The sequence below is a fragment of the Drosophila pseudoobscura genome, chromosome X, assembly GCF_009870125.1.
Source record: "Drosophila pseudoobscura strain MV-25-SWS-2005 chromosome X, UCI_Dpse_MV25, whole genome shotgun sequence".
In the NCBI taxonomy this organism is placed as follows: domain Eukaryota; kingdom Metazoa; phylum Arthropoda; class Insecta; order Diptera; family Drosophilidae; genus Drosophila; species Drosophila pseudoobscura.
In genome coordinates, this window is record NC_046683.1 from 40,843,025 (window position 1) to 40,869,953 (window position 26,929).

The 26,929-nt window shown below is 48.5% G+C and overlaps 1 pseudogene; it reads right to left on the reverse strand.

The window, feature by feature from the left end:
• Positions 1–23,600: 23,600 nt before the first annotated feature.
• Positions 23,601–25,275, reverse strand: LOC6902059 (uncharacterized; annotated as a pseudogene).
• Positions 25,276–26,929: the final 1,654 nt, after the last annotated feature.

Consider the following 26,929-nt stretch of genomic DNA (forward strand, 5'->3'; position numbering starts at 1 on the left):
CTGGCGCAATGCCTGCCTGTCGAATAGTTCTTTGCGGTCCATGATCTCCTGATCGACAATAGTAAGGAAACTCGTTGGGGCCGGGTTTTCCTTGCTCTGTGCAAACGGATTATAAGTAGGTGGAACAAAAGAGGAAACAGAAAACTTACTCCCATCGTTATGTAGCTAGAAGGAGTTGTGCCCGTCCAAGTCGTCGCTGTCTTCATTCTGTGTGCTTCCATAGTCGCCGATCAGAGCCTCATCCAAATAGTCATCAATGCCCAGTCATCAATGACGAGCTAGCCGAACTGTCGTATGCAGGAGGAGATTTCGTGAATCCCCAACCCCCAAGCACCCGTGCCGGCCCCTCGCCAACGGAACCGCGGCTTCGACTCTTCTCTTCAGATTTCGCAGTGTTCCATAATTTCAACAAAATCATTCGTATTTCGTTCTGACTTTGTTGTTAGCTGAACAGCTGTGCATTTCTCCACTTATTTATATTTATTTTCCAATTCAAACAAATGGTATATATACAGAAAGAAAGAAAAGGTTAATGAATTTATAAATTTTTTGATCGTTTTCCGAATTTATTTATCAATAAAATATACCGAAATATACCGAGGCATTTTATTTCGTTTTTTCAGAAATGTCTAATTTTCGCCAATGTTGTTTTAGTTTTTGTTGTATTTATGGATAAAATATACCGTCCAACCCTCAGAAATATACCAAATTATACCGTCACTTTTTTTAAATATAGCGTAAATGTACTGATGAATTCAAGTTCTATTATACATATTCCTCGTTTTTGATATTTGCATACATTTTTTTATTGACTGGCTTGCTTTAAATACTTGACTTGTTTTCCTGTTACGGCGATTTCTTTGATTGTTTTTTCCTTAACCCACATAACCCCCTCTATTTCAAAAGATCAACTACCGATTGATACCAAATATAACCGATTGTAAGTTCTTCTTGTAGATCCATTTCATATATCCTCTGAGCTTAATAAAAAAACACGATATCTTTCACCTGAACTGCGCTAAAATTATGAACTTTTCATTATATTCGGTACAATATGAGAATGACTCCTTGGCTTACAATGGGTTAATATATCTCCGTCATATCACTAACCATACAGTATATAGATGTGCCAGTTCATACAACGAAATTGTCACACACCGACTTGCGCTATCCGTACCCCAGAGTGACGTCATCATGAGAGATAGAGCGCAGAGAGAACATCTTTGCATGTGTTAGTACACACGCAATATGTTTCGACAAAAATATGTGATTGTATGTTTTTTCAGATTTTTTGAACTCTCTCAGGTCTGATCTGTTTTGCCACCAGCATGTTTTAGTGTATGGGTGCACATGCATTCTCACGTACTTTGCGTGTGTGTGTTTAGTATTGCTGGCCGCTAGAACTGAAATTTGAGTTTGGTTCTTGTTTCGGGTCTTTTGATGGACTGACCTACCGCCACAAAATAAATGAAGAATGGGCAGGGGGTGGGGGTATGGTACACTAGGGCGCGGGAAACAAAATAAAAGCTGTTATTTGTTTGATTTATACCACAAAATATAAAATATTACAATAATATAATTACACATTTATTTCCTTACTTTAAACAGGTTGATTCTAAATTATACAAATTATGCAAACGCCGTCGGTTCTCGACGTTTTTGTTTATTATAACTAAAACAATGATGTATCTAAATATACAATATAAGAAAATATATATATATATACTTAAATAAATATGCATAAATATAAATGGAATTGGTTTTACATATATTTCAAATCAATTGTCAATCGCGCGCTTTCCGACGGGAATCTGCAAAGCAAAAATTTAGATGCCGGTCGCACCTTGAATACTCTCATGGACAATACCCATAAATTTTCTAATTCAATTATAAAATATCTTATGTACATACATATGCACATAAATATTAAAGTTTATTACATTCGTATATTGCATGAGGGTTTTCAAAATTACTGCTGCCCGGTCAGCGTCGAGTCGGTGTGTCTCGAGAGAAAGAATACAAAAACAAAATATGAATCGTCTGCGTGCTGAAACGGTAGGGCAGCGTGGTCGCTGATGTCTTTGGCGCGGCACAGTGGGACTCAGCCGAAATAGTAAAAAAATTGTATGAGTGCTTTAGATAAATTCTAATAGAGAATTTTCCAATCGAATTTTCCCACTGTGCCGCTCCAAAGACATCGGCGATCCGCGACCACCGCTTCGACGGTGCTGAGGCTCGAGAGTCCAGAATTGCCGAACAGACGAAACCGATGGGCAGCGGGGTCGCGGTAGAGACGAAGTACAGGCGAAAAGGGAATTGGAAAACTAAATTTGTACTTTGCAGATTCCCGTCGGAAAGCGCGCGATTGACAATTGATTTGAAATACATATGTGTAAAACCAATTCCATTTATATTTATGCATATTTATTTAAGTATATACATATGTATATATTTTTTCTTATATTGTATATTTAGATATGTACATCATTTTTTTAGTTATAATAAACAAAAATATAAATATAATATAATATAAATATAAACAAAACGTCGAGAACCGACGGCCCTTGCATAATTTTTATAATTTAGAATCAACCTGTTTAAAGTAAGGAAATAAATGTGTAATTATATTATTGTAATATTTTATATTTTGTGGTATAAATCAAACAAATAACAGCTTTTATTTTGTTTCCCGCGCCCTAGTGTACCATACCCCCACCCCCTGCCCATTCTTCATTTATTTTGTGGCGGTAGGTCAGTCCATCAAAAGACCCGAAACAAGAACCAAACTCAAATTTCAGTTCTAGCGGCCAGCAATACTAAACACACACACGCAAAGTACGTGAGAATGCATGTGCACCCATACACTAAAACATGCTGGTGGCAAAACAGATCAGACCTGAGAGAGTTCAAAAAATCTGAAAAAACATACAATCACATATTTTTGTCGAAACATATTGCGTGTGTACTAACACATGCAAAGATGTTCTCTCTGCGCTCTATCTCTCATGATGACGTCACTCTGGGGTACGGATAGCGCAAGTCGGTGTGTGACAATTTCGTTGTATGAACTGGCACATCTATATACTGTATGGTTAGTGGTCATATTCCGTGGAATATTACTAGCTAGATAGATCATTCAGCCCTGCTTACATATTTTTATACAATTAATGAACCAATTTTCTATTTGACTGGTTTACTTTAAATACATGTATTTATTGGATTTTGCCTAAAAAAAAGGTATTAGCAAACAAGGTGAAACAAAAAAACGCAAGTGAGTAACCGTTCCTATTGCCCTTCCTATTGATTTTAAGCTCTGCCCACAAAGTTTTATCCCATTGATGAATAAGTTTTCTAAAAGCTACAGCTACAGCTAGCTTACAGTGTTGCCAGGGATGTTTCCGACCCGATAAGCCAGGGGACGGATTGAACAAAACAAAAACATACAAAAAAAAAAAACAAATCTAACCTATAGAACAGACTTGTCGTCGTTAGCACTTTCGTCAGCGGGGATAGTTGGTTTCGTTATCCCTAGCAGGGTTCCACCCTTACATGAGCGCCACATTTTGAATTCGCGCGCTCCCTTTTCATATTCAGGGTCCCACCCTTCTTCTCGCTCTCGTCCCGCCCAACTACTGTTTTCTACTCACTCGTGACTACGTTTCACTTTCATATTATATTCATGTTATATTTTCTTATATATCTATTTTTTAACAATATTAATTAATAGCCTAGATTCTGCCGACGAATACAAATACTAATACAAAAATATACTAACAGAAACATTAACCCTATCTCGGCCGAATTGGCAGCCCCATTTAAAGTTGTTGCTTCCTTAATCTCGCGGATGTCTATGTTTGATCGTGGTTTGTTTTTCTCGTGTTTATTGTGATAATTTTGTGTGTGTGGTTTCGGTGTGGGGGGACACAAACGTGTCTACAGTCGGTGCTCTGCTGGATTCCTTGGTGCCGGTGCTCCGCTGACGGTTCTCGCACCAGGTTTCCGGCCTGGCCAGTACCGGGCTGCTGCTGCCGATGTCCGCCGCTTCCGCTGATGTCTTGGTGGGATCTTCGTCTCCACGATCACCAATTTTTTCTTTCAGGGCACGTGGCACGCGGCCTCCTCTAGTTTCCACCGAAAACTCTTCTTTTTCTTCCTCGTCCCGTTTCCTTTTCTCCCACTGCTTCCCAGGATCCACAATAGATGCCGCTGTCTTTTTCTTCTCCAGCCCTGATACCTATCGGCTCTCTCCAAAACCGCCCATAACATACTTTTAAGTAGTCTCGTTTATTTTATTTTGACGACAACAAGGTTTAAAGAAAAACAAAAAGACAGTCGCAATATTGTCATGTCAATGTTGCTGCGATTTAAAGACATGTTGCTTGTCAACTGGAGGATGTCCATTTAGTAAATTTTATATAATGACACTGTTTTAAACTGTTTTAAAACTTAATTAATGAATACATTTTCTTAAATTGATATGTTTAAGACGATGCATTCGAGTAGTTTCTTGTATATATACATATATCCTGATCCCGATACCAATTCTTTGTCTCTGTAAGTCTCTCTGACCACTACCTTCAAAATATCGTTGAAATACATTTTACACAGAGACTGAATAGTTTCTGCATTCATTAGAGTCTGAGATGACAAACATTTCCCCAATTGTATAATATATAAATGATAAATATAAATATCCTTCACCCAAGGGTATTCAGAATGTTGCCCATATTGCGGGACTTGCTGGCTGCTTTTGAATTCGCGAATCAATTTTATTTAAAATATAGTCAAAGGTCTCAACCTGCATTGTTGCGTATTCGACAAATTTTATTGGGAACCTTCGAAGCCTCTCATACATATGGTGAAGTTCCCCAAGAACCGGGCGATCCCGAAAAGTTTCGTGCACCCAAATCACTCTGCGTATTTTCCGTTCATTTAATAGTTTCTTCAGCACATTTTCGCACAGTAACATTTTACGCACGCGCGACAACATTTTGGGAACGCTTAAAGAGAGAGAGGCTATGGGTTTCAGCTTTCAGCAATCAGATCAGCCGACAATGTACGCACCAGCCAGCTGATTCTGCCTGAGAAAAGCTCTCAGATCAGCTGAGCTTTCAGCTTTGATTTCAGCTCGGCTTTCAGCTCCGCTTTCAGCTACAGTGTGCGCGAGCCCTTAGAGAAGATAATGGGTTTGGGAGTCCTCAGTCCTCAAGCAAACAGCCACAGGAAGCGGTGGAAGAACCACAAGGATCTATGATGCAGGTATTCAGGGAGGAAGAATCTCAGAGATTCCAGCAACAACAACAGAGATACCAGGAGGTATTAATTTGGGTGCCGAGTGAACGCATGTGGCCCATCTCGACTTGGCTTCATCCAGCAGACAAATCCTCCGATTTATCAAATAATGGAAATGTTGAAAATGACAATTCCGATAGTTGGTTAAACTTAGATCTTAATTCTCAAAGTACGAAAAATAAAGAAAATTAGCCTGAAAATTTTGCTTCGAAATCGTCAACAACATACCTACAGATAACCAGATGGATGAGTTGACGGAGGATGCCATCGAATACCTAGCAGGCTATGTTATTAAAAAGTTGGGACTTTCTTATGAGTTTTCAAAAAGATCGACATTTACCTACGTGGATGAGGTATCGCATGGCGGACTAATAAAACCGTCGGAAGAATTTAAACATAAAATCAAAGAATAAGTATTAATATTTATACATTACGTATAAGAACATTTTAATTTAACCACAAATGTGAAGGCAAAATTATCAGGAGCAGCCACAGACGGAAACCTTCTATGAAACCCTTCGCGCCTTTTCGAAAAATTCGACCTGGCTTCATCCAGCAGACTGTAACGAACCTAAAAGGTTTCGATACAATCCGCCGTCGAAACGGCCCGAGGATCCAATTGCACCACAAAACCGCTGACGAGGACCATCATCGAGGCACAACGCTGAAAGGGAAAAAAACAACAAAACAACACATCAGCGTAAACCCTCGTTAAATAGCGCCACCTCCGATTCTAAAGCCAATCAGCCAACGCCATGAACGCCGCACCTGAAGACCACGTCGGAACGAACGAAATCGTCGACCTCACGAGGGACACCGACTCGGAGGGGTCCGATGTCGACACGGACACGGAGAGCGGAACGTCGTCCGGCAACAGCACGGACGACGGAGAAGAGTACCCCACGGACTCGGAGGAGGAGACCCTCGAGACCCGGAGGTACGACCCCAGATCTCCGCGGGCCCATCAACACCGACGAAGAGGACAGTCCCGATGAGGACACCAGTCGCCATGGGACCACTACCCCGAACGAGGACCCCAAAGCCGACGAACCCATGGAAATTGACGACATCAACACAACGCACCCCGACGCCTGAGGTGTACGAGCTATCTGCTGACGAGTACGCCACCCGTTGGACGGTGGCTCCGCCAGAGTGGACAACGAACACCGCCAACCGAATCCTGCCGACGTCTCTAATCCAGGAGGTACTGTGGCGACTAGAGCCGCGGGGTCGGACCCTGTTCGATAGTTGGTGGTTCGAGCAAAGGTACAGGATCCACCGCCGCACGAGTCTTCGTAACTCTCGTTGGGGAAGAAAGGGGAGGGTGTAACGAACCTAAAAGGTTTCGATACAATCCGTCCCCCGACTTATAATGATAGCATCGCACCACACCCCGCAACCGAACCTCCCGAAGACCGACCGTCCCGGCTATATATTTTGGACTCAGAGCCAGAAGCAGTCAGTCAATGCCCGGCCTTCAAAACGATAGCAGTCATTCAATGACCGGTCTTCAGCGTGATCATTCAATGCCCGGCCCTCAGCGCGAGCAGTCACCGCCCGGTCTTCAGAGCAGTCATTCAATGCACGGTCTTCAGCGTGATCATTCAAAGCCCGGCCTACAAAACGATAGCCGAGAGTAAACGCCCGGCCTTCAAATTGATCAGTCAGCGTTCAGCCATCAACACGGGACGAGATCCAATGCTTAAATCAACGAACCCAGCACGACCAGGACCACATGGACAATTCCCAGGACAACGATAGCAAGGACTATCGACCGGCCTAGCAAGGATCAACAGTCAGGACAATTCCAAGGACAACGATAGCAAGGACTATCGACCAGGACCCCAAGCAGCAAGGACGCCAAGGACGCCTCCACTGGACAACCGTGTTAACCGTGCATACGTCGCGCTTCCGTGACTAGCGCCAAGGACTCCGGTATTCAGCGCGTTACCTAAGAAAAAGATTCTACCGGAGGGTCAATACGTGACACTACCGTCGGAAACGCGAAAGACTTCGAAGTGCCAGTTCGACCACCGTGCTTCGACATGGGGGTACAGTGGATTTCGTATCGGCGCAAGGACGAATTGCAGGCCATCGCCGCCGAATTCGGCCTCGGTGAAACCAAGACAGTGGACGAACTGCGCAGCCGGATCTCGGCCTTTATTTCGCGCGGTGAGCATCCGACTGCGATCGAAAAACGGATCAAAGAGCTCGGAATGGTCTTCGACAGCGCGCCCAGCCCGAAAAGCCCGAGAAACACGTCCCCGTTGCCGGGACCGAGTGAACGAGAGCGGAAGGAAGGGATATGTGCGGAGCAGCCTCTATCTATCATAATTCCCGAGTTCCCGCGTGCAGCTCACGGCGACTCCGGCCGGCTTGAAGCCACGACTGACCGGCGACATGGTGACAATCACCACCAGCACCGCTTCCCCGAGGAAGCCGGAAATTCGCGACCCGGAAGGGAAGAAATTTCCTTCGCCGCCCTGGCCGATAAACTGCGCAATTGGGGTCTGAAGTTCGACGTACACTCGGATGCGCTGGCTTTCATCGAACGGTTGGAAGAAAGGGTCGACTCATATGGCGGAAGTCCAGCACAACTGCCGCGAGCCATCTCCGGGCTACTAACTGGCAAGGCAGAAGGATGGTTTAGGACGTTCCAGATGCAAGGCAAGCCATGGACCGAGTTCCGGAAAGAGTTCTTGGAGTTCTTCCTACCCCCGCGATACTTTCAGCGCTTGGAAGATACGATCCGCTCCCGTCACCAACGACCCCGAGAAGCCTTTCAGGACTACTTGATCGACCTCCGACTCATGATGCAACGAGCTCAGTATACTCCAGACAGGGAGCTGGACAGGATCTACGAGAACCTTCGGCCGGAATACCAACTGTTCACCCGTAGGCATGAGTTCGAGACGTTGCGAGAACTGACCCACTTGATAGTAGCGTACGAGACAACGCGAGACCGCGAACAAACCCGCCACGCTTACGACCGCCCAGATACGAAAACCAGAACGACATCATACCAAGGACCCGGATTATCCACCCCGCAGCATGCTCCTCCAGACGACACCGGGCCCTCCCGGAGCGCCGAGACGGCAAGCCGCGTAGTGACCCAGGATGGAGATCAGCCGGTGAACCCACGCCGGGCCTGTCGGAATTGCGGAGAGGAAAGTCATTTCAGCAGTTCATGCAGGAATCGGCGAGTGTTATTCTGTTGGGAGTGTGGTCGCCGCGGCATCCGGACGATCGACTGCTGTAGACTGTCCGAGTCGGGAAACGGACCGAGTCTCCGCTCGTCAGGGAACCGATCGGAGACATACCTCCAGGGCCCCCTGAGTAACTCATCCCTTAAGTTTGGAAGGATCGCCGCGCTAGTAACCATCGAAGGAGTACCGCTCACAGCTACCCTCGACACAGGAGCGACGCGGTCGTTCGTCAGTCAACGCATCGCTCATGAAGTAAGTACCATAGGGAACGCACGGAATATAAGGACTACCGTCCGCTTGGCGGACGGTACAGCAAAGGAGGTGACGCAAGCAGTTTCGGTCAAGGTACGTCTGGATCAACAGGAAACGCGGGTGATTCTATTAGTCCTACCCATGGTAGTGGACGACATCATACTGGGGCTCGATTTCCTTTGCGGCGTCCAGACCATAATACAATGCGGCCGAGCGTATTTGCAGTTGACCCAGCGGGCGATCCGGGAAACCAACCCGATCCTCACATCATCCTCGACTCGGCCCCGCATGGTTACTTTTAGTGACGAACGTCCAGCGACGGCATCCGCTGCTCCTCCTGCGCGGACTTCGTAGGCCCACTACCCCTCTCAACGCACGGCAACACGATGCTCCTCGTGTTCTTCGACTCATTCTGCAAATGGGTGGAACTTGTGCCACTCCGGAAAGCCACAACCGCCCACTTGGAGAAGGCGTTCCGAGAGAGGATACTCTGCCGGTTCGGGGTCCCGTGGAAGTTTGTGTGCGACAACGGAACACAATTCACTAGTTGGTCCTTCCGGAAATTCTGCGAGGTGGCGGGAATGGAACTCGAGCACACCGCGCCGTATACCCCTCAGCAAAACCCGACGGAGAGGGCAAACCGGACCATCAAGACAATGATTGCACAATACGCCGACGGGGACCAACGGACCTGGGACGATCTCCTCCCCGAGTTAAGCTTGGCCATAAACAGCAGCACGTCGGACACCACGGGCTTCAGCCCGGCCTTTTTGGTATTCGGACGAGAACCAAGGCTACCAGGAGCCTTGTACGACGAAGTGACCCCAGGATTAGGAAATGAACCAGAGCCTGCCCACGGGAAGGCGACACGACTGCAGGAAGTATTCAAGGTCGTACAGGAGAACACCCAACGGGCATCCCAAGAGCAGAAGAGAACATACGACCTCCGACGGCGCGAGTGGCGACCCGAACTAGGAACCCTAGTCCTCCTTCAGCAGCATCACCTATCCAAAGCCGCCGACGGTTTCGCGGCCAAGTTGGCCCCTAAGTACGACGGGCCGTACAAGGTAACCCAATTCTTATCTCCCAACATAGTTCGACTACAGATTCAACAAGGCAAACAAAGGAAAACAGCGAGTTTAGCCGACTTAAAGGCCTTCCACGGAGTGGAACACCCCGAGGAGAACCCGACGACGCTGGAGAGACCCGAATGACTTGCCGACTTCGCAAGTGCCACTTGCGGTAGCGCGCTACCGTAACGTCCTCGCCCCGTAAGGGGCGCGACCCACGAAACCGTAAGCTACGTATACATCCCCTTATGGGATTAGATAAGTACTACATCCAATGTAAACATCTTCTTACTCGCACCGCTCAAGCAGGATAGGGGGAGGGTTTTAATACTTCTAGTTAAGGCAGGCAGGTTCTAACCGACAGGCATTTTCTCCCTAGAATCGACAGAAGACATGAAGCGTCTAAGAGATGGAAGGCAAGCCCGGCCCCTAGGGGCAAATGGTGATACGACGGGACACCCTAGCGGAGACCAGCGGCCTGAAGTCCCGGCGCCTGCCGACGAACCGACTGCAAGCCGGACTCGCGGCTGGATCGTCAACCCCGATGGGCCATCCACCTCCCATCAAGCCCAGTTGAGGCGGGTCGGAGAGGCGACTCTTAGACAACCGGGCTGGATGCCATGGGGTCAGCGCGCGGCAGCCATCCAAGGGTGGATCGACCAACAAACACAGGACCCGGGGACCGACGCCGAAGAGGAAGTGGAGCCCGATGGTCGCTTCGCAACCGCAGGTGTCCGCTCGGCGCCCAATCACGACGTCGCCGCCCTGAATCGCCTTTGGCTCGGGAGTTACGGGGCTGCCATAGACGACGACAATGCGACCACGGACACCGTCGAGCACGAGACGATCCTGCGTGACGCTCCAAGCCTGGCGTCCACGCTGCAGTACGAAGGGAGCGGACACCCAGTGGCTCGCGGAAGCGAATGGGACTCGCCCCTTTGGGCCGAGTGGGACCTGGCCGGTCAATGTCGAGTAGTCACCCCTCCAGCTGTACGCAACGAGGACGAATCCGGTGATGGTGCTGGGCCACACTACTCCGACGTGTCAAACGCGAGCGATGCAGGGGAAGGAGCAGGACCCCAACGCGACGACGGAGGGGGTCCGATTCCGGGTCCCTCATGAACCTGGACTTCGCGCCACAAGCGAACCAGCAGTGGCCACCAGCCAACCCATCGGGGTCAGCTGACATCCCGCCCCCCCTCTTTGCCGCCCACGCCGGACTACCCCCACAACGTCCCGATGAGGAAATACGCGACTTCGGCTCCGAAGAGAGCCTCCCGCTGGAGTATGGCGAGATGGCCGACCTGCTGCAAATCCTCCGACTCCACCCTACGGTAGCCGCGGTGCAGGACGACCCGGAATGGGCAGAGGCTCCTCCCGAATGGCGGACCAACGCGCCAGGGCGGCGGTTGCCCCGGGACCTCATATCCAACATCACCGTATTCTTACGCGATCGAGCCTACCAACTGGGAGTCCGGCGACTGGAGGTCCATGACGGCACCTGCTTTCGCGTCAAAATTACCCGTAGCCGGGCTGTCACAGTCACTCTTCGGCACCCCCGAAGTATGGAGGGGGTGTGAGGGAGCGTACGCTCCACCCACATTTTTTCCACCCATCATCTTGCCGGCATTTTCCCATTGGAGGGACCCGAACTTATTTTATTAGAATTAAGATTTTTGACTTTTTATTTTCTAGGTTTAAGCATTGACTGTTCAGTTTTAGGTTAAGGGGGAGGGGGGAAGACCACGAAGGCCACTTGTTATTAATTTTATATTATACGGCCCGAGGGGTCTCTAAGCCCCACGTAGCATACTATTTTCTTAAAAAGGGGGCAAGTCGCGATCACGGCGGACGCCACTGGCTTTCCAGAACCAAGACCCAACAACAACGACGCAGCAGCGGCCAAAGAGACGAGGAAAACACCGAGAACCAGACCCAACAACAACGACGCAGCAGCGGCCAAAGAGAGACGAGGAAAACAACGGGATCCAGCGAGCCGCCGGCATCGACGCAGCAACAGGCAGAGAGGGAAGCACTGACAAGATAACCCAACAACAACGACGCAGCAGCGGCCAAAGAGAGACGAGGAAAACAACGGGATCCAGCGAGCCGCCGGCATCGACGCAGCAACAGGCAGAGAGGGAAGCACTGACAAGATAACCCAACAACAACGACGCAGCAGCGGCCAAAGAGAGACGAGGAAAACAACGGGATCCAGCGAGCCGCCGGCATCGACGCAGCCACGGCAGAGAGGAAAGCGCTGACAAGATAAGCCAACAGCATCGACGCAGCAGCGGCCGAGAAGAAGCGCTGACAAGATAAGCCGACAGCATCAACGCAGCAGCGGCAGAAGAGGACCGCTGAGAACAGCAATCAAATCCAGCAACGACGCCCCAGCAGTGGAAAAGAGAGGCGAAAGTCACCGGCGCAGCTACAGACGCCAAAAGAGAGGGGAAATAACGACGCTAGCCGCCCACGCCGACGCTGGATCGGCAGAGCCAGCAGAACGCCGGCTCTGAAGCTGGGAAAACGTGGAAAGGAAGTCAGTGAGATGAGAGGCAGTCGTAGGAATCGGACGCGTTGACGGGTAAAAATCCGAGTGGCTCGCGAAAAGAAAAAGAACACACGTGGCGGACTACTTCGAGATTAACGCGATCAGCAGTGCGCGAAGGATCCGGCATCAATACTACGCTTACGGAGCGCACCGCGCTGCACCGGCCCTACAATCCCGGGAAAGAGGAGGCTTTCGACAAGCACAAGCGTGGGAGTTCAGGGGTAAGCGAATCTCAAGACGTGGATACGGGCTGCTGAGCGGTGCGATAGGTAGGGAACTAAAGAAGAATAAAGTGAAATGTAACGAATATAACGAAAACATAGCCTGGTCACCAACAATCTATACGCTAGGGAACCTGAATGCCCAGGGCCTCATCTTCTCCGCCCTTCCCCACGCCTCTTACCCGAGTCTCCCTCTTTGGCTACACCCACGTGGTGATCCGTATTCGCTCCGGATGCCCGTCGGGACCCCCCGCGTGATTCCTTCAGTAGTTCGTAGCCCAACAGGATCCTGAGGCCGCTGTCCGGCGATTGCCTAGGCGTTCTCGGTGACAACTGTTGGCGTTCCCCCCGCATGATTCCCTCCAGTAGTTTGTGACCCCGCAGTACCCCAGTAGTTCCCAGGGTCCCGAAGGCGCTGTCCGGCGATTGCCTAAGCCCTCTCGGCGATGCCTGCCCTGTATGATAAAGACTTTCGCAGTAATGTTTAGCCTGATAGTGTCCCGTGAGTGCTATCCGGCGATTGCCTAGGTACTCTCGGCGATATGCGTCGGTATTCCCGTATTCGTAGTAATTCTTAGTTCGACAGCGTCCCGTAAGTGCTATCCGGCGATTGCCTAGGCACCCGCAGCGATGCTTGTCGATATCTCCGACCCCGTAGCAATTCTTAGTTCGGCAGTATCCCGTGAGTGCTATCCGGCGATTGCCTAGGCACTCTCGGCGATGCTTGGCGATATCTCCGACCCTCCGTAGTAATTCTTAGTTCGACAGCGTCCCGTAAGTGCTATCCGGCGATTGCCTAGGCACCCTCGGCAACGCTTGTCGATGTCTCCGACCCCCGTAGCAATTCTTAGTTCGACAGTGTCCCGTGAGTGCTATCCGGCGATTGCCTAGGCACCCTCGGCGATGCTTGTCGATATCTCCGACTCCCCCCATAGCAATTCTTAGTTCGATAGTGTCTCGTAGGTGCTATCCATCGATTGCCTAGGCACCCTCGGCGATGCTTGTCGATATCTCCGACCCCCGTAGCAATTCTTAGTTCGACAGTGTCCCGTGAGTACTATCCGGCGATTGCCTAGGTGCCCTCGGCGACGCTTGTCGATACCTCCGGCCCCGTAATAATTCTTAGTTCGACAGTGTCCCGTGAGTGCTATCCGGTGATTGCCTAGGCACCCTCGGCGATGCTCGTCGATATCTCCGGCCCCGTAGTAGTTCTTAGTTCGACAGGATCCCGAGAGCGCTATTCGGCGATTGCCTAAGCCCTCCCGGCGATGCCTGCCGATACCCCCGACCCTCGTAGTAATCCTTAGTCCGACAGGGCCACGTTAGTGCTGTCCGGCGATTGCCACTGCCACGCCCCGTACTGTTCCCTTTCATCTCGGTCGCTCCCGTCTGGGGATTGCCTCCCTGTCCCCATCGACGGCCCAGAACTCGGAGTCCCGGCAAATTATAAATATTGCTGTAATTTCGACCCTGGAGTAGACTGAGATATGTACCCCAGCCCAGGATCGCTTCCTTACAATACGGAAGACTACCACTCGGGTAACCCAACGATATTACTGGCCAGGACTCTACAGAGACGTGGCCCGATACGGGAAACATTGCGAAAGCTGCCAAAAATTTAAGGTGAGCCAGAACAAACCCGCAGGTCACATGTATACGCGACAGGCGAAGGGCCCGTTCGACATCCTTTGCGCGGACTTCGTAGGCCCACTACCCCGCTCAACGCACGGTAACACGATGCTGCCACGAACCCCGACACCACAGGACGAAATCAGAGAGACCTCGACGACGGACTACCAACTGGAGCCGTGGCAGCAAGACCCAGACCCCGAACCACCCCCCACGCCGTGGGCAGGCAAGTTTCTGGAAGAACTGGCGAAATTCGACGGACTAGCTGGAGTCTCCCACATCGCCGAGCACACGATAACAATGCGAGGCACGGAGGGGCATCCTAGGGGTGCGTAGCCGCCCAGCTCAAGGCAACCGCGGTCCACGACCAGCCAACCACAAGCAAGACACCACTCATCGACCACGCAAGCAGAACCGAGCAACACCACGCAGCATGGACCATCAACAGGAGCCGTACCACGACCACCTAGGCCATCCCGACGTCGGGCCCGCCCCGAAGGCCCACCGTCGCCCCGCCGGGCGACAACCATGACCTGGGCATGGCTCAACGACGTCGTCCGTCCGAACACGTCACGAAACAACCTGTCTGGGATCATCACAGTGGAGGCGATGCGGCCATCGGACTCAGACGAGGAGGTCCGAGCAGGCCGGGCCCAGCAGGAGCCACCAAGACGCCCACGCCGCCGCAAGCATCCAGGCCAAGGAACAGGCACCGCCGTCACCCCACGTGCGACTCGAAGACGCGTCGAGCCAGGACACGTCAACCTGGACCCTAACTCCGAGGGGCAGAGCAGCTCCCCAGTCGCGCACAAACTGCGGCTGCGGTCCCCACCACCACCGCCCTATTACCTGTACCGCATGGGAGACCCGCTGACTCCACGGCCGAACTACGACACCAGCCCGACGATGGAGGCCGACAAGCACTGGGAGCCGACCTGCCAGGCAAGCACCGATGAAGAGTTCTTGCACGACCGACGCTTTAGAAAAGCGGGTGGCCGCCCATGGGTCAAGCACTCCGTCCGGGAGCTAAACCGCCAACTGGATTCCGAGCGAGCCACGACGGGCCCATACTCGGACGTGAGCGAGGACGAAGATGGGCCGACCAACTGCCAGAAGAACACTCCAGCCAACATCGCGGTTGACGTGGCACCTTGGACCACCTGGAAGGACGCCGACAGGACCCTGCAACTGCTGCTCGCCCATCCACGGCCCATCACCCCACCCAGGCCCGAGAGGGAGATCATCCCCGCGTCGGACAACGACACAACAAGCGACGACGAGGTACAGCTCCTAGGAGAGGACGACACCACTCCGCTACGGATCAGCGACGGCAGTCTGGGCGATGCGCTGCCCCGACGGCCCCGGAACCTCGGCCTTCAGGATGAACACGAGCCACCCAGACACGTAACCGGCAATGAGCTGCCCCAACTGCTCCATGAACTCGGCCTGGAGGACGGACCCGTGTCCGTGTCCGATACCCAAGGATGACGGAGACGAGGAGGTAGCCTGGATCCTGGGAGGGCAGGAGAACCCAAACGGCCCGATCCCGGACCCCAGCTGGGACGACGGGTGGCACGCCAGACTGCAGGAGTGGGACGCGCAGGAGGAGGCGACAGCCCCGGACAGAAGGGTGAATCCCGATTGGCAGCCGCTGGACCACGCACCAATGAAGTGGCTATCGCCAGTTCCCACCGACCACAACGCCCCGAACCCGGAATCGACGAGCTGCACGACCCGAGAGGCCGAACCAGGAAACCCGAGCCACCCAAAGGAGGACAGCGACCTGTCATTGGGCTTGGAAGAAGCAGAGGCGGGCGGACTGCTCACAGCGTTCGACGAAATGCCCGAGCTGAACGCGCTGCAGGAGGAGCAGGAATGGCCAATCGCCCCAGTCGCCTGGCGGGTCAGCACGCCTGACCGTCGCATCCTGCAAAGCTTGCTGGAAGGCGCCAGCGCTCAGGTAAACGCGGCGCGTCACGGGTGCGGCAGGATCCGCAGCCTAGAATACCACGACGGCCAACGCTTCCGCGTATCCATCAGTGGAAACTTGGTGCGCATTTCACCGCGCCCCACCCCGAAGTAGGAAGGGAGTGTGAAGGCATAAGCCTCCACAATACAGATCACGACACCATCCCTTGAAGGGACCGCCCCGACGGCTTGTGATCTAATTTCATTATTATCTCCTTTTATCTTTATCTCATTATATTACTAGTATTATTATTATTACCAAGACAAACAAATGAATCCTCAGTTCCTTAATTAAAATAAGAAATAGGCTAAGAAAACCAAAACAATGAGGCCTTTTTTTATTAGTAAGAGAACCGACACAAAAGAGAGACGCCCTTACAGATGGGGCGCCATCTTCTCAGTCTGTCCACGGCCCGGTCCTCCCCCACAGCAAAATTTGTTGTGTGAGGACCTAAGGGGAGAGCCGCTCGTGGCGAAAGCGCGCCCGTCGGGTGGATCGTGGGACGGTCGGGCCTGGCCCGGCCACGAGGCGTGGGTGAAGCCGTGCTTCTTACTACCATATATTACTACCGGGAAGTCTGGGAAGCAGACAAGTGTCATATATTCCGTTTGCATGTTTGTTTTTTCAGAAAGCTGATTGCTGATTTCAGTACTGAACGAAAATGGACTGCGAAACGATGTTAAGTGAAATTGCGGTGAACCCGGTCTTATGGAACAAGCGGGATAAAAATTATTCCAATCGTTTGATTTTTGAAAAAACCTGGCAGGCGATCGCAGATAAATTGGGGAAACAAGGTAAGTTTTATTATTGACCTTTTTTATGTGCATTTATCACCATGTCGACATACATACATATATGTACATAAGCATGCAAACGTCTAATTGAGGAGAGAAAAAGATGAGCAAGAAGAAAAGAAGAATAGACAGTTGGGCAAAATGTATTTGAGTTCTTTTTATGTGATACATTTTTGTAAAGTCAAGTTTAAAATAACAGTGTGAAATAGTAGTGTGATTAATAATAATAATAATGATAAATAATAATAATAATTTATGTTTTATTTAGAAAATATGACAATAATGATTCCCTAATCTCTTTAGCCTCATTTTTTTACCTAATATTGCTTTTGAAAAGGTATTTGTTTGAGTTGTAACGTCTTGGGTAGGGCCTCATTAGATATTTAGTTAACGGATATGATTCATCTCCAATAAAAACAAAGGGAGCTTTTTTTCTTCCGAAGGAATGTCCAACTCATTTCGAATGATGGCCTGCTGTAATCTTGATGCAGCAAATATTCCTGCATCACTTTGACTACCTTTGAACCCTAACTCAATAAAAATAAATTTACAGTTAGAATCGCAGCGCCTTGAAGAACAATTGAGAAACATTTTTTATAAATAAAAAAAATAATCCGAGCCAGAATTTGTTGGGCATTTTATTCGGCAATGTTTGCCGTCAATAGCCCCAATGCAATTGGGAAAACATGACTTTTCGTAAAAGTCATGCGCGATTTTTTTGTACTCTGTACAGTCTGGTGGGATCATGTGAGTCGAATTTAATTCTTCCCAAATCGCTGGGAATCCGCAAAGTGCTTTCCGCTATTCGAAAGCTAAATACAAGTGCTCTCATCGCAGTACCAGTCGACAAATATCTGAAACATTTCATATTTTTATTTTCAGCGGAGCAGTGCAAAAAAATGTTTAAATATTTAAAAGACGAATACCGCAAGGCTCAGCGAAATGTGCCAAAACTCGTATCAGGAGCAGCAGCAGCGGAGCCTCACGTTTCCAAAATTAAATATTTTAATTTAATGCATTTTAAGGATGATTTCGGTGGAGAAACCGAAGGAAACATACGAGGCACATACGTCGAACTAACGGACGACACATCAATGCCATTTAGTGCTGAACTATACGACACCGAAATTGACATGACAAAATATGACATCGAAAAGCCAGGAGTGTCCAAACGACATAACAAACGACAAAAAGACATGGACAACGAACTCATTGGAAACTGAACACAAAAAACTAAAACTCTTGGAAAAGGAAATTGAAAATAATACAAATAACAAAGACTCAGACGATATGTTATTTTCAAAAGTTTAATACCTTTGCTGCCGAGCTCCCTGTCAGCAAGACAAAAACTGCGGTTGAGGACGGACATTCAAAATGTCATCCTTAAATATTTGGAGGAAGATTAATTTTATTTATTTTCATAATTTATATATTTTGTTAGTCATTTCTTTCTTTCTTTATTTATTATTATTTGTATGTTACATACCTTACAGACTTTACATACATTATACCTTCATACATACTCTAATTACCCTGTGAACCAAAGGGGTCAATTGACCCCTCTCGAACTAGTTCTGCGCTGTTTACCGCGCAACTAGCTACGCAACTAGTTACACGGGAAGCGAACGCGGAAAAAGTGGAAGAAAATGAAATTCTGATAGAAGAGGAGGAATTCAGGATAACTGCAATGAAATCAATACTCCATCCAGCTGGCGTTTTAAGTAGCTTGCACTTCATACTGAGCGAAGACATTGTCCTAGCATTTAATGTCGATGGGGTCCAAGTAAAGAAGGCCCTTAGGACCCACAAAGAATTCTTTGAAGCTTTGCTAGGTAAAATACCATTTACACAAATTCTCCGCTGAAATACATTGCGGGTAATCGATCTGGAAACAGGGAGGTGAGAATGGTAGCCAGTGCGGCACCGGTGCGGAACTAGTTGCCTGGTACTAGAGGGTACATACATACACACATACATACATAAATATATTCATACACACATACTCACATAACTACATACACATAACGAAAAATAAACAGTACAAATAAAAAAAGCTTCCTTTACGAACCGCAATGTAATAAAAAGTCTTTCTTTGGGTCCAATTGGTTCTCGAAAGAAGGTCTGCTGCTTTTGAATTCGCGAATCAATTTTATTTAAACTATAGTCAAAGGTCTCAACCTGCATTATTGCGTATTCGACAAATTTGATTGGGCACCTTCGAAGCTGCTCATACATATGGTGAAGTTCCCGAAGAACCGGGCGATCCCGAAGAGTTTCGTGCACCCAAATCACTCTGCGTATTTTCCGTTCATTTAATAGTTTCTTCATGTGCACATTTTCGCACAGTAACATTTTACGCACGCGCGACAACATTTTGGGAAAGCTTAAAGAGAGAGAGGCTATGGGTTTCAGCTTTCAGCAATCAGATCAGCTGACAATGTACGCACCTGCAAGCTGATTCTGCCTGAAAAAAGCTCTCCGATCAGCTGAGCTTTCAGCTCCGATTTCAGATGAGCTTTCAGCTCTGATTTCAGCTGAGCTTTTAGCTCCGATTTCAGCGCCGATTTAAGAGTTAACAGATCTGAACCCTCCGCTTCGAAAGATCCGTTGCGATGCGCGGCGCAGCTTAGCTCAGCTGTTCCCTAAATCGAGCTTGCATGCACCCACCCCAATTATGCCATGACCTGCATCGCTCATTGGCCCACGGTTATTGCATGCGATATGCCCGAGCACCATAGCAATAACCTTCCCTGGATCTGGACTGTGCAACCGCATTCGCAACCGTTACAATTCTCAGAGTATTAGCTTCTGTTGGCTTCCTTTTTTAATGTGTCTCATCTCCTTTCTTGAGGGACGGTTCTTCTTGTCGTCAGTCTGTCTCATTTCTGGGCTTGTCAGTAATGAGAGACTCGCTCCGAGGGGATCAAAAGAGCGATGATATAGACTGCTCGAATGCTGATATAAGCCCCTCGCATTCGAAATGCCTGACTGGCTCTCAGGTGTTTTCGTTTCTAGGGAATCCCTTCCACCCTTCCTGAATGCTGGACTCCTCAGGAAACTATGACGGGACTCTTAAATTATGCTTCGATTTTTTCGAGGAGTCGCGAAGGGGTCGAATTTTACGTGTGAGGGTTTGTAGGCGACAGAATCGTCTTTTAGAGAAGATAATGGGTAATAATGGATAATAACCAACTATCGTTGGTTAAACTTAGATCTTAATTCTCAAAGTACGAAAAATAAAGAAAATTAGCCTGAAAATTTTGAGTTCGAAATCGCCAACAACATACCTACAGATAACCAGATGGATGAGTTGACGAATATGGATGAATATGGATGAATATGGACGATGGATGCCATCGAATACCTAGTAGGTTATGTTATTAAAAAGTTGGGACTTTCTTATGAGTTTTCAAAAAGATCGACATTTACCTACGTGGATGAGGTATCGCATGGCGGAATAATAAAACCGTCGGAAGAATTTAAACATAAAATCAAAGAATAAGAATTAATATTTATACATTACGTATAAGAAAATTTTAATTTAACCACAAATGTTAAGGCAAAATTATCAGGAGCAGCCACAGACGGAAACCTTCTATGAAACCCTTCGCGCCTTTTCGATAAATTCGACCTGGCTTCATCCAGCAGACTGTAACGAACCTAAAAGGTTTCGATACAATCCGCCGTCGAAACGGCCCGAGGATCCAATTGCACCACAGAACCGCTGACGAGGACCATCATCGAGGCACAACGCTGAAAGGGAAAAAAACAACACTGCCGACGCGACAAAAGCCATCTCCGCAACATCAGCGTAAACCCTCGTGAAATAGCGCCACCTCCGATTCTAAAGCCAACAGAAGAAATCAGCCAACGCCATGAACGCCGCACCTGAAGACCACGTCGGAACGAACGAAATCGTCGACCTCACGGGGGACACCGACTCGTAGGGGTCCGATGTCGACACGGACACGGAGAGCGGAACGTCGTCCGGCAACAGCACGGCACCCCACCACGCGTCCCGCGGACCTCGACCCCTTCTTTTCCCCCATGGGCGATAGATTCAGCGACTACTCTAGGCCCCGCGACGCGACCCCCGATCTCCGCGGACCCATCAACACCGACGAAAAGGACACCAGTCGCCATGGGACCACTACCCCGAACGAGGAGCCCAAAGCCGACGAACCCATGGAAATTGACGACATCAACACAACGCACCCCGACGCCTGAGGTGTACGAGCTATCTGCTGACGAGTACGCCGCCCGTTGGACGGTGGCTCCGCCAGAGTGGACAACGAACACCGCCAACCGAATCCTGCCGACGCCTCTAATCCAAGAGGTACTGTGGCGACTAGAGCCGCGGGTTCGGACCCTGTTCGATAGTTGGTGGTTCGAGCAAAGGTACAGGATCCACCGCCGCACACCCGACGCACAAGTCTTCGTAACTCTCGTCGGGGAAGAAAGGGGAGGGTGTAACGAACCTAAAAGGTTTCGATACAATCCGTCCCCCGACTTATAATGAGAGCATCGCACCACACCCCGCAACCGACGCCCCCTCTCCGCAAGCAACCAACACGCGCCAACTCCATAACGATGACCAAAGACATCAGGTCACGTGAACTTTCCATACTCCAGGCCAAGCCATCGGCCGAGTGCGGTCATCCGGGTTCATCGACGGAGGAAAGTCGACGCCGCGAAAATCTGCGACGATCACCAAGTACGGCAAAGTGCACCCCGACGCGGAAGTGCATTTGTCAAACCCGCAGACCCAGCAATACGGGCCTATAAAAAGACGGCGACGAGAACCAAAGGAAAACTTACGCAGAGACCCGGTCCGGAATCCGACTTCACGGCACGTATTTACTGTATTTACTGTGGCGCTTAAAAATACAAGAAAGATTTCAGTTTTACCCAAAAAAAGAAACCTAGCTCTTGTTTGATTAGGCTTCTATTTTTAAGCTGTAGAAGCAGAAAAAGCTGCGCATTCCGCATTAGGATTGTTCAAGTTCCCATCCAACTGCACGGAAACCCCCGCAACCCACGCACCACTGGATCACCCTGATGCTGCACGATTAGTGAAGAAATTATAAAGAAAAACGCCGCAAAAGTTTGTTCTTTACAATGCTCCGTTTAATTCCGACACGTATATTTACATTCCTATATTTCGTTTACTTAAGATCAGAAACAAAAAAATATATATACGTCCAAGTTCACGATGTGCTTGCCACGAAGGAAAAAATGAACAAGGGCTGAGTTCCTCTAGGACTGCGGTATTTATACCTTTTTGTCGCTGCGCAGTGCACACACACAATCATGGAAGCAGAACTGCTCTACACGAGCAGTGCTGCCAGAAATTCAGAGCTAGATTCAAAAATAAATCGCAAAAATGGCTAAAACTGAAAATAAATACACTTAAAATTAGGCAAAGACCCCTGGAATAAAAAATGCTGTGGTTTTTTTGCTTTAGGTTATTTTAGCGATAAATTAACAGATATGTGCAGATATTAAGAATAGCCCAACAGACTAGATCCAATAATTTGTATGCTAAAATAAAATCCAGACGAGAAGAAATATACATCTAAGGCTAAAAAAAAAGCTGAATGTATTTAAATAAAATACTAAATTGCTTGTAAAAGCATTTTGAAAATTTTATAAGCAATTTCTAGCTACATATGTCTTAAAATATGCTAAAATGGCTGCACTGCACACAAGCTGTCGGTGTGCTGGCGCTGCTACATAACTGTATATGTACGAATGACGTACATACATAAATATAAGCGAGAAAGAAAACGTTCGGGTTCGTGCGAGGGGAGGAGCGAGCGATAGAAATACATGCTCTCGTTTGGTTGCTGTTCTGTCTGGTAGCAGCGCAGAGGCAAAATTAGGTACTTAACATTCTCGAACAATTGTTGGTGTTGTTGTAACTTTTGTCGTTCGCTTTGCCATCTTTCTGCCCGCTGGACGACAGGCTCGTCAGAGGTCGTGCGCCGCCGCATCCGACGCAGAGCCGTTTGGAATATTTCTATCTCTCTCACGCCTCTCTCTTTGCATGCTTCGTTAGCTTGCAGCATGCGGAAGTGAGAGAGATAATCTGCCATCGGGTTGCTGGTAGCTTGTTGGCACAAAAAACGAGGGGGAACGTTGTGATACCCGATACTAAGTCAGTATGGCTCTCCTCCGGCAGACGCCGCTAATATTAAACGACACGACAAAGAGTGCGTGCGAGAGAGACAGAAAATCAGTCTGAGCAACCAGTGCAAATTGATTTGTTCCTTTTGGCTATAAAAGGTGATCTGATCCAGATTCAGCTATCTGATAGATATGGTCATTATATATGATTCTGCGTTTTTAGTTTTCTCGAATCTGCAATATTGTGGAAGCAACAGATTTTCGTCCTTTGTGAGGGCGGAGTGGGGTGGGGCGAAATTTTGAGATATACGTTTTACAGTGAGATCTAACAGAAGTGCGGATACTAAATTTGGTTACTCTAGCCATAATAGTCTCTGCATATTGGTTAATCAAAGCAATTAAACAAATTATCGGTGATTCAGAATCTTCCCGCTATATTAAGTATTGATGTTAATGTTGACGGGCTTCCATTATTTAAAAGTTCTCGTGCACAATTGTGGTCTATTTTAATTAGAGTAAACAATTTAAACAAATGTCCGGTCTTCCCCAAAGGTATTTTTGCGGGTCACAATAAGCCATTTAATTCTGAAGAGTTTTTGTCAAAGTTCACAAATGAGTTGTCCGATTTAAAGGCAAATGGCCTCACCATTCGAGCTGTTGTTTGCGATGCTCCTGCAACAGCATTTGTTACAGGCACACCTGCTGATGTGTGGCTGGTGGTGGCGGTGGCGGCAGTGCCACAGAGGGTGGCGGCGGAGGTAGCGCCGCCGATCGCATGTGCTGCATATGGGCCTGCGGTGCCATCTGCTGGAACATGTTGCAGTGCTGCTGCTGCTGCTGTTGCTGCTGCTGGTGGGCAGTGAGGTGGTGCTGCTGTGGCTGGGCGGGATTCACATCGGGGGCTGTCTGCAGTATGATCTCCGGCTCCAGGTTGAGGGCCATATCCTGATCGTCCTGCGTTTGCTACTGATCCCGTAGCGATGCCAGAGCAGCCGTACTCCTGCTTGATGCCGTTCGGGCCCGCGTACAGCGTGGCACTCAGGTTCTAGTGGAGAATGGGGTGGCAAAGCTGCGGCATCAGCGTGTCGCTGGTGATGGGCAAGGCGGGGTGCGCGAACGACCGCGGCTGCTGTTGTTGTTGTTGCTGGCCCTGGGAGGTTGGCGGTAGACCAACATCGGGCTTGACAACAGGCACAGGCGGTAGTATGGCCGCGAATTCAGGCGAGAGCTGTGAGGGATCGGTCACCAGGTATCCCTTCTTGCGGTCCTTGCGTATCTTGTCACGCAGCTTCTCGAGCTGCCGGAAGGCCTCGTTCGCCCTCCGCGCCTTCTTTCTGTCCCGATCGCGCTCCTGCTCCAGCCGCCGGTACTCGGGATTCATGCGCTTGATACGCTGGCAGTGTCTGGAGGTGTGTTGGCAGCACCCTGTCCTAACACCGCCATACGCGCCGGTCGCTCTTTCTTCAAAAGGTCTGACTATTTAGAGCAGTATCAGCGACAGGAAACTGACAAAAGCACAAATCTTGACTACAAGCGTTCCGATATTGAATCATTCCTAATGGGCATGAATATAATTTACAAGTCTCCGCAGTATAATTTAAGGTTTCCGAACCTTCTCTGCTTGCATGTTGGGCCGCCGTTGAAGCACATTTACTTGCCTATCGAACTATGTATGTCGCATTGGGAATGGGCAGACACTGAATGTGAGTTCAACTAGTTTCTTTCACTGCAAATCATTTCCTGATTTGATTTCTTTTCATCGTATCGCAGCGCAAGGATGGAGCTAATCAGGTGGCGGCCATGATTAGGTATGCTGCCACTTCCACCAACGCGATCCCCCTCCCGCTGCATCATCTTCAGCCGCAGCTCCTCCTCGGGGGTCAACTTCTTGCGAAATCGGTCGCGTTCGCGCTCCATTCCATTCGCCGATATTCGGGATTCATGCGCTTGATGCGCTTTCTTTCGCGCTCCTCCTCCTCGGGTGTCATCAAACTGGGCCTTGGCGTCTGCTTGCGGAATCGGTCCCGCTCTCTCTCCATCTAGCGGTAATTTTGGCGTGCCTCCTCTTCGGGGGTCATCCACTTTCCCATTTTGGCCATAAAGTGCGTCTCCAGCTTGCCGTTTCCGCTTTTGACGACACTTGCTTTGCTATGGTGCTGCATTTACAGCATTTAAATTGTGTTGAAAATTTATTTTTTAGTGGATTTTGAGTTTTTTGAGTATTGAGGACTGAGCACTCCCAAACCCATTATCTTCTCTAAAAGACGATTCTGTGGCTTGCCACTATACGAATCAAAGGGTCGGAAGTTTTGGAAGTTTTTAGAAATTAAGGGCTTTAGGACACTTTTAAATTGTGTCATTGGGTCTGCGGGCGCTCTGACATTTTGGGTGTAGGTGTTATGTCCCTTTCAAAGGCGTCAATTTATAAATATTTAGCAAAGCATATAACTACGTAATTTTTTATAACTTGTAGGATAATGTGAAGCCAATAACGAGAATGAAATATTACTAAATCTTACCTGCATGCAAATAAAAAAATAAAAGGGTAACGCCAAAAAGGTCCTAAGTAACTCTTAATTAAGTAAAAATAAAGGGTGCCCATGGCACAAGGACACAAGCGCAGCTGGAAGAGGAGTGTGTGTGTCGAGTTGTGTTATAGCTATATAGTACATATGCTATATACATTATGGATTGCATCGCTTGGAGATTGACTACCGTCAACTATTTGGTCTTTAAGCAATTGAAGTTATTTCGACGTCATTTCGGTCGATGCCATGTTATTTATTGCGATTGTAAAGGGTTTGTCATCTCGCTGTCGTACACGATAACAGAAATGCCACCAAATGACTCTCATGCGTGGAAAACATTTATTTTAAACACTTTTGAAAATGTAAAAACATGTTTTCATCGTTTCATAACTTCTGTTGGCTTTCAAACAGTATTTGAAAAACTGTCCTACGACCGCGCAATTAAAATTTCCCTCCCAATCAGCTGTTTTGGCAAGAGAGCAAAACAGAAACCAGAGAAAAAGAGAGAAAGAGAGCCGGCTGAGCGAACTTTTATGGACAAGGTAAACCCAGCACCCAAATGCCCTGGGTATGTTCAGACTTCAGCCCGATGTCGCCAAGCAACATTTTCAAGCACCAGCTACTTTTGAAGGCGGGCGGATTTGAATGAAACGTGTTCGGGACATGTCGCCCCAACTCGGGAACCGCACTATTTTCCGAGGTTTAACTCAAGTTGTTCACATTTTTGAATAGATGCGGGCTTAGTGGGACAAGTTTTTTCGTCGTTATACTTATGGTACATTTTGAAAATGAGAAAATGGTGTTCGGCATTTTCATTAATAAGTCCACTGGTTCTATCGGCTCATACATGCAACGAAAAAATAAGTCGGGATACTTTTGAGTGGGCAATAGAAGGGGTATGGGGTATGGACAACAGGCAAAAATAGCCAAGGCAAATTGCAAAGTTCGTACAGACATCACCTTTGCGTGTGAGGACAATATACCTTGAAAACCGATTTTGCCTTCAAGGTATATTATGCAAAGGGGGTTGATTTTACATTGCATGCGTTGGCTTCTCCGGGCCGTTTTTCCTGTTGTACTTACCCTGTTTTTACTCAGCACATGTAGCAAATATGTAGGTAGCATGTAGTTGGCCTGTAAGAAATTGAGCAAATAGAAACAGCGAATTAACACTAGCAACATTCAAAATTTGGCTCAAAATGTTCGCTCTGTAAAATCTTACTTGCGTGCATCATCTATTCCAATGGATTGCATTTAAATCCATGTTGCTTTTGCAATCTCAAACAAT